We start from the raw sequence: 9,543 nt of genomic DNA, 5'->3' as shown, positions 1-9,543 counted from the left end.
CTATATTAGTGTAAAACCGCCACAAAAAATGCTTCCTAAGATATTGGATCTTATTATTAGAAACCTTTGTCATGAGAAGCCACGGTGACCGTTCTAGCTAAGTCATAAACTTCCTCAACTTTAGAGCCATAACTTAAAAGTTAAAGGTATAGTAATAGATTGATTGATTTATTTGTCCATTTCTTAAGAAAGCAGTGGTTGTGGTAACACTTGCAGCCATTTTCTAAAAAGACAAAAAAAAAAAAAATCCATGCATGCTGCTTTAGGGTTCATTAATTATATATATTGAAGAAGCAAACGAAATAGAATATAATTAATAATGGTGGTTGATTCAATTAAGTGATAATGGTAATGGGATAAAATAATGGACTTTAATAAAGCTATGGTGTATATTGTAGATATATATAATAATATATTATTAACAATATTATTGTAGCTATATATATATATATACACACTTGTATCTATGGACACCTGCACATTTGGAAAGCTCAATACTTTAATTTACCCTTAAAAAAGAAAGAAAGAAAGAAAGATAAAGAAGAAGCTTAGCTTAGTTTAGGTTTTAATTAACGGTATCCTAAAGGGTTTAATTAAAGATTAAATATAATTTTTTAATTAACGGTATCCTCAATTATTATAGAAAATTCAAAACCTAATAAAATGAGCAATATTATTGAAAAAGAACGTCTAAAAATCAAGAAAAAAACTTAAAAAAAATATTCAAAATTATTTTAAAAAAAAAAAAAACTAACAACACGAGACATTTTTAACCTTACTAAAAAAAGAACATTGAAAAATTTTAAAAAATATATCTAAAATTATTAAAAAAATCAAAACCTAAAAAAAACATTCAAAACATATAAAAAAGACACATAAAAAATTTAAGAGACATAAACATCCAAAACTAGAAAAAATATATTTTAACACCTACAACGAAAAAGAAAAGGAGAAAAAGAAAAGAAAGAAAAGAGATTGTATTCTTTCATGCGTCGTCAACCATAAAAGACGCATTGCTTCTGCCGGCGGACGACTGGTGCACGACGAAGCGCAAATTTGGCGTAGCATAATGGCTTCGCGAGGTGGAAGAGACACTAAATGGCTTCGCGGCATGAGAATTTGCATGAAGAGGGTGCGAGGTCGCAATAAGAGGGGTTGAAGGGGTGCACTGCGTCATATTTTCTAATTTCTAGAGCACAATATTGGGATGCATTAATGAAATTTAAAATTAGATCTTTAAAAAAATTAATTGTCTGGTAATAAAATTGGCTACACACTATTGGTCACTTACTATATTTTCTTTATATAATTTTAATAATTAAAAAAGAAAATATAAACATTATTTCAAGAATCAATATTTTTTATTAATATTAGCCAATACCTTAAGTCTATTATATTTTTTTACTATTAGGATTTAAAAATTAAAATTTAAAATTTAATTAATTTTTTATTTTTTGACATTATGTATAAAAATTATTTATTAGTCAAATATTGATCTAAAATGATAAATTTTGTTAGCTATATAACACAGCTAAAAAGATAATCATCATACAAACTAAACGATGTAATATGATCGAATCTACAAATTAAAAATCTAATATGATCAAATTAAACTTACAAAATAATTTTTGGAAAAAAATTACTAAAAATAAAAAAAATCTACATTGTATTTATTTCTTTTGGACTTTTGGTATGTACACTTACTCCATTGCGTCTCGTCTCCTATCTTATCGCGAACCAAAAGTATTGCTTTTTCCATTAAAGGGTTTCATCCTATGTATTTATTAAAAGAGTAGAAAAGGAGGAAAGAAAAATAATAATGGAAGTTGGGATAGAGACCGTGACTATATATTAGTGCTTTTTTATTAAATTAATCATCTATTAGAAGTGCTTATGTGTCTCTCTATCTTTAACCAGGCTATATCTTTATTTTCAGTTGGCAGTTATTTGTAACTTTTTGTAACATCACGATCAATTAAAAGATAGCGCCACTAATAATTCCAATTTATTAGTAAATCTCATATGTCAAAAAAAAAACTTAATCAAATCTGTCCACGAGTTCTGAGAGAGAAAATGAAAGGTTTTGAGGGGAGGAAGGAGAAGTGAAAAAAAGATTTGAGATTTTTAAATATTGTCTTGTTCACGAATTTAAAGGAGTTTATTACATATTTTTTATAATTTTATCTTTTATTGAAATATTATATACAAATGAAATAGTCGAAATCGTGACTCAACTTGCGAAATCGTACGCTTTAACAATTTTGCAGTCTTTCTTCGTTCTGATTTTGTTGTTCAAGTGAGAGTATTGATGTTCATATGAAATCGTCGAGAAAAGTTGTAAAATGGTTTAAATCATGATTTTGTCAACAACCCTGTATGAAAGGAAGAAGACCGATCCATAAGTGGTATTTCAGTGTTCTCTAATCGACCTTGTTTGGAATCTGACCCGAATCCAGGCCAAACGCGTGGAGAAAAAAAAATAGAAAGAAATCCTGAGACTTAGCCTCCCTCCCTAGAGGTAGAGATGATTCTGAATCCCTAGTTTTCTCAAACAATGAAACCTTAGTATCTCAATCAATTTCTCTATTCTCTTCTCCTTTTGTCGTTGCTAGAGCTGATTGTCTTGGTTGAAATAGGACCTGCAACAGTACTTTTAGCCTCTTCTTTACTACTTTATTCTAGTGTAGTGTCTATGCTAGTGAATATCATGTAAACATTAGTTTAGAAAGACACATAGCTTGAATTTGCTCTGAGTCTCTGATTTGAGTGCTTTATGCCTTTACCTAAATTCTTTTATTTTAAAATATTTCAATTAGTGAATTTGTTAACGTGTGAATTGAACGTGCAACTCCTTTCTTTTTATGAATATATATGTTTTATTGTAATATTTTGAATCTGATTTTATGTTTGAATTATTAAATAAATATATTTTTTAAATGATTTAATGAATCTGTTCTAATTAGTGTTATGTTTAACTATGTGTGATTTTGTTTAAAGACTTGTTTATGAAATTAATTTTATATTATATTTTTTATATTTTATATTTTTTATGATTTATAAAATATATTTACATTCTGTCTAATAATTTTACAAATTACAACTTTACATTAACCTTTCATGTCAAGATAGAAACTACAATTTTACTACCTTGCATATAAATTACTAAATATATATAAATAATTATATTATATACTATAAAATATTTTAATTATATTTAAAAAATTCAGATAGTTAGTATTTATTGATAATTTATGTTATTGTTATATTTCAACAAATATATTTTAATTAAAAATTTTAAAATAATATCATTAGTAACAGCTGTTTTATGAAAATTAAAAAGACACCACCAAGATGGGTCCAGCTTGATGTTCCAATCAATCTTGTTTGTCATGGCCCAATAATGCTTACCCTAGTTACTCTTTAGTTACAAGACTAACGAAGTAAAGGTATTTGTTGTCTCTACCAAACCATCTTATGATCTAAACAATTATCAATTAGTTGCTGCAGGTATAAAATAAGAGTTGAATTTCTGATATTTACTCAACTAGACGAATGAGTTAGATATTTAGCCAATTTAAGTCGGTATGTCCTCATGAGTATTTTATTCTATCCACTTTTTGATATAATATTTTTTTTTTGTTCACGATATTTTTCAGTCAGATAGATTAAGGTATTCGGTATGGATCTGAGCTCCACTTAAAGATTTGTCATTAGTCAGTGGATTGCTGCATGCACATAGCGAAATTCGAATTTCAGGTATTTGTTTAAACAGATGAGTGAGCTGATCACTTGATCAATCCAAATTGGTTTTTTGGTATAATATTTTAGAACCTCCCATTTAAGCAGGCCCAATGTTTGGTTCCATGTAGATTTGGGCTCCATATCCAACAAGTGGATCCGAGTTGTTATGTTTTGTACAATTTTGATTTAGACCCAATGCCACACATAAAGTTTGGGTCAAACCACAAAAGAGTTATTAATTATTTTGGTTGTTGGAGGCCCAAATATAAATAAACCCTTAGGCCACACCCAAAAAAAAATAGAGGTAGTCGTATTTTGAGAATAGATCATTTTGAAGAGGGAGATTCGTGGCTGAGGCATGTGTAAGACCAAAAAATAAATAAAAAAGAGGGAGATTCTATGATGTGAATAGGCTTTAAAAAAAGCGAAGCAAGTAACCACTAAAACCATGTGGAGTGGCTGTTAAGCTGCTCTGGTTTTTCTTTTCCTTTTTTTTTATTTTTAACTTTTTTATGATGAGAAGTGGACATAACAACTAATTTCTTGTTGTGATAGGAATGGGACGTGGATGTCCATTTTCTATATGAGACTTACCTTCTCAAGAGAGAATGATATTAATGAAGATGAAAAATTTTCTTCTTACATACTTATAAATAGGAGAACCTCTATTGATGTTATACAAGCAATAATAAAAATTATAATAATTCTCTCTCTCTCTTTATTGAATGATATCTCTCTCTTTCTATAATATATATATCTCTCATATATATATATATATTACTTCATATAATAAATAAACACATATATGAATCATTTACAGTGAACTAATTATATTAATACTAGATTTTTTTATTTACACTTTCTTATTTCATATTTATTATATCTTCCTTAATTATTTATTTTATAACACATTATCAGCACGAGACTCTGATCAAATTTTTAGGAAGACTTAGGTAACAAATTTTCATTATGTCAAAACTCTCTCATCTTAAATTCAATGCTCTTGATATATCTGGAAACAATTATTTATCATGGATACTAGATGCTGAAATCCATCTTGATTCAATGGATTTTGGAGATACCATTAAGGCTGAAAATAATGCATCCCAGAAGGATAAAGCTAAAGCCATGATTTTTCTTCGTCGTCATCTTGACGAATGATTGAAAAATGAATATCTTACATTAAAAGATCCTGCAGATCTTTGGAAAGACCTTGAAAAAAGGTATAATCATCAAAAAACAGTAATATTTCTTCAAGCCCGATATGAATGGACGCACTTGCGTCTACAAGATTTTAAATCTATAAATGAATATAATTCTGCAATGTTTCGAATCACCTCACGAATGAAATTATGTGGAAAAAAGATAACTGATCATTATATGTTGGAAAAAACTTTCTCAACCTTCCATGCCTCGAATGTGCTCCTGTAGCAGCAGTATCGAGAGAAAGGGTTTAAAAAATATTGAGTTAATTTCTTGCCTTCTTGTTGCTGAACGCAACAATGAGTTATTATTAAAAAATCATGAAGCACGCCCAGCTGGCGCTGCCCCATTTCCTGAAGTAAATGTGGCAAATTACCCATGAAGAGGTAAATGGCAAGGTTTTAATAATAATAAGAATTATGGAAGGAAAAAGATTTATGTTCAAAAGAGAGGATCTCACCAGAAGTGGGATAAAGAAAGGAATATCGGGCAGAATAAATCAACAGAGGATAAGTGTTTCCGTTGTGGTGGAAAGGGCCATTGGTCACGTACCTGTCGTACCCCAAGGCACCTAGTCGATCTTTACCAGGCATCTTTGAAAAAAGACGACAAGGAAAAAGAGTCGAATTTCGTTTCAAATGATGCTGAAAATTCCACCACCCATTATGATATATCTGATTTCTTTGAGGATCCTGAAGGAAATATTAGTCATTTGATCAATGATGGAATAGTTTAAAATGTGGGATTGTTATGTATCCATGTAAATAAATAATGTAAAGAACTTATTATTAAGTTTTATTTTCTATATATTTAAGTTTCAAATATGATATATATAAATAATGAAATATTAATGTTTATGAATTTTTAAATGTGTCATGTTTTAAAATAAAATTTTAGTATATGACATTATTTTTATGTACAGTATTTCTTAGAAAAATAATTCCGATCACGTATTCAATTTAACTGTGCATACTACTCATTTTATTATTATTTGTCTTTGAAGAGAATGGCAAGGATATGTAATGAAGATGTATGCCTTGCGGATAGTGCTAGTTCACACACTATTCTCAAAAGTGATATATATTTTATCTATCTTGTGCCAAAAGAGGAATATGTTAATACTATTATTGGCTCAGGCAATGTGATAGAAGGCTTGGGAAGAGCTACAATTTTGTTTCCTGGAAAAACAAAATTTATTATAAATAATGCACTATTATCTACCAAGTCTCTGAGGAACTTGTTGAGTTTCAAAAATATTCGCCGAAATGGATATCATGTTGAGACGATGAATGAGGGAAATCATGAGTATTTATGTATCACAACTCATGATTCAAATAAGAAAGTTATATTAGAAAAATTACCCTCACGTTCATCTGGGTTGTATTATACCAAGATTAGTGCAATTGAATCACATGCCATTGTAAATCAGAAGTTTACTAACTCAAATGAGTTCATAACTTGGCACGACCGATTGGGTCATCCGGGAACAACCATGATGAGGAGAATTATTGAAAATTCTCATGGACATTCACTAAAGAACCATAAGATTCTTAAAACTAGTGAATTTTGTTGTGCTGCATGTTCTTATGGAAAGTTAATTTTAAGGCTATCACCAGTAAAGGTTGGATTTGAGTCCCCTGAATTCCTAGAAAGGATTCAAGGTGATATATGTGGACCTATTCATCCACCATATGGATCTTTTAGATATTTTATGGTTCTAATAGACGCATCTTCGAGATGGTCACATGTGTGCTTATTGTCCTCTCGCAACCTGGCGTTTGCGAGATTACTGGCTCAAATTATTCGATTAAAAGCACAATTTCCAGAAAATCCAATCAAAGCAATTCGTCTTGATAATGCTAGTGAATTTACTTCCCAAGCTTTTGATGCTTATTGTATGGCTAATGGAATAAGTGTTGAACATCCAGTAGCTTATGTTCACACACAAAATGGGTTAGCAGAATCACTTATTAAATGCCTCCAATTAATTGCTAGACCCTTGCTTATGAGAACAAATCTCCCAACCTCGGTTTGAGGGCATGCTATTTTACATGCCGCAGCACTTATTCGTTTGAGGCCAACGAGTTACCATCAGTTCTCTCCTATGCAACTAGCTTTTGGCCAGCAGCCAAATGTTTCCCATTTAAGAATATTTGGGTGTGCGATATATATTCCTATTGCACCACCTAATCGTACCAAAATGGGACCCCAAAGAAAATTGGGAAATATATGTTGGATATGATTCTCCCTCTATAGTGAGATATCTTGAGATACAAACTGTAGATGTATTTAAAGCCCGGTTTGCGGATTGTCATTTTGATGAATCAAAATTTTCAACATTAGGGGGAGAGAAGAAGATTCCTGAAAAGGAACTTAGTTGGAATGCGTCATCGTTGATGCATTTAGATCCTCGATCAGGACAATGTGAACTAGAAGTCCAAAAGATTATACATTTGTAAAGAATATCAAATGAATTGCCTGATACATTTTCCGATACAAAGAGGATAACCAAATCTTATATACCAGCGGAAAATGCTCCAATTCGAATTGATGTCCCAGTAGGACAAGTAGCCACTGAAGCAAATTCACGCCAGAAGTGTGGCAGGCCTGTCGGTTCCAAAGACAAAAATCATCAAAAGAGAAAAGAGGTAAATACTATTCCTGTTGAAAAAGACATAGTAGAGACACCTGTAGTTATCCAAAATTCTGATATAACGCCAGAAGACGTTCAGGTACCTGAAAATTGTGAAAATGACGAGATCTCGATAAATTATGTCTTTACAGGAGAGAAATGGGATCGAAATAAGACAATTGTCAATGAAATATTTGCATATAATGTGGCATTAAATATCATGCATGAAAGTAAGGATATTGAGCCAAGATTAGTCGAAGAATGTCGACAAAGGAATGATTGGCCAAAATGGAAAGAAGTCATGAAGGCTGAATTAGACTCACTTGCAAAACGTGAAGTCTTTGGACCTGTAGTCCGTACACCTGAAGATGTAAAACCTGTTGGATATAAGTGGGTATTTGTGAGAAAATGAAATGAGAAAAATGAAGTTGTGCGCTATAAAGCCCGACTTGTGGCACAAGGTTTTTCACAAAGGTCCGGTATAGATTATGAAGAAACGTATTCCCCTATAGTGGATGCAATAACATTGCGTTATTTGGTCAGTTTATCAGCATATCATAAATTGCATATGCATTTAATGGATGTGGTAACAGCCTATTTATACGGCTCATTAGATCGGGATATCTATATGAAAGTCCCTGAAGGACTAAAGATATCTAAACCATCCAATGAATATTCTATTCATCAAACAACATACACAGAAAAGATCTTGAAAAGATTTTATATGGATAAGTCACATCCATTAAGTACACCAATGATCATAAGATCTTTGGATGTGGAAAATGATCAATTTCGTCCTAAAGAAGAAAATGAAGATATCCTTGGTCCTGAAGTACCATATCTTAGTGTCATTGGAGCGCTAATGTATCTTGCTAATAATACGCGACCTGACATATCATTCGCGGTGAATTTACTAGCAAGATATAGTTCCTCTCTAACCAGAAGACATTGGAGTGGAATCAATCAAATCTTTCAATATCTTCATGGGACGATTGATATATGATTGTTTTATCCCTATGGATCCAAATCACAACTAGTTGGCTATGCAGATGCCGGATACTTGTCTGGTCCACATAAAGGGAGATCTCAAATAGGATACCTGTTCACATATGGTGGTACAGCTATATCTTGGAGGTCCACGAAACAGATGACTGCCGCAACATCCTCTAATCATGCTGAAATACTGGCGATTCATGAAGCTAGTCGCGAGTGTTTTTGGCTGAGGAGTCTGATTCAATATATTCTATCATCATGTGGACTGATTGATCATAAGATAGCTCCAACTGTCCTGTTTGAAGATAATACAGCATGCATTGCTCAACTTAAGGGTGGATACATCAAAGGTGATAAAACAAAGCATATTTCTCCCAAATTCTTCTTCACTCATGATCTTCAAAATCAAGGGACAATTGATATCCAACAAATCCGCTCAAGTGACAATCTGGCAGATTTGTTCACAAAATCACTCCCAAAATCCTCCTGTGAAAGATTGGTACATGAGATTGGGATGCGCCGATTTCGAGACATTAAATGATGTCGGCAAGAGGGGGGACTGTACTCTTTTTTCCTTGGTCAGGTTTTTTCCCATTGGGTTTTTCTTGACAAGGTTTTTAATGAGGCAGTCTCCATCACAAAGGATATTGTACTCTTTTTCCTTCACTAAGGTTTTTCCCACAGGATTTTTCTTTAGTAAGGTTTTAATGAGACAATAATCCTAAATGGTCATCCAAGGGGGAGTGTTGTGATAGGAATGGGACGTGGATGCCCATTTCCTATATGAGACTTACATTCTCAAGAGAGAATGATATTAATGAAAGTGGAAAATTTTCTTCCTACATGCTTATAAATAGGAGATTAACCTCCGTTGATGTTACACAAGCAATAATAAAAACTATAATAATTCTCTCTCTCTTTATTGAATGATATCTCTCTCTTTCTATAATATATATATTTCTCTCATTTATATA

The sequence above is a fragment of the Arachis duranensis genome, chromosome 5 (assembly GCF_000817695.3).
Source record: "Arachis duranensis cultivar V14167 chromosome 5, aradu.V14167.gnm2.J7QH, whole genome shotgun sequence".
Classification (NCBI taxonomy): Eukaryota; Viridiplantae; Streptophyta; class Magnoliopsida; order Fabales; family Fabaceae; genus Arachis; species Arachis duranensis.
Note: the sequence above shows the minus strand (reverse complement) of the source record.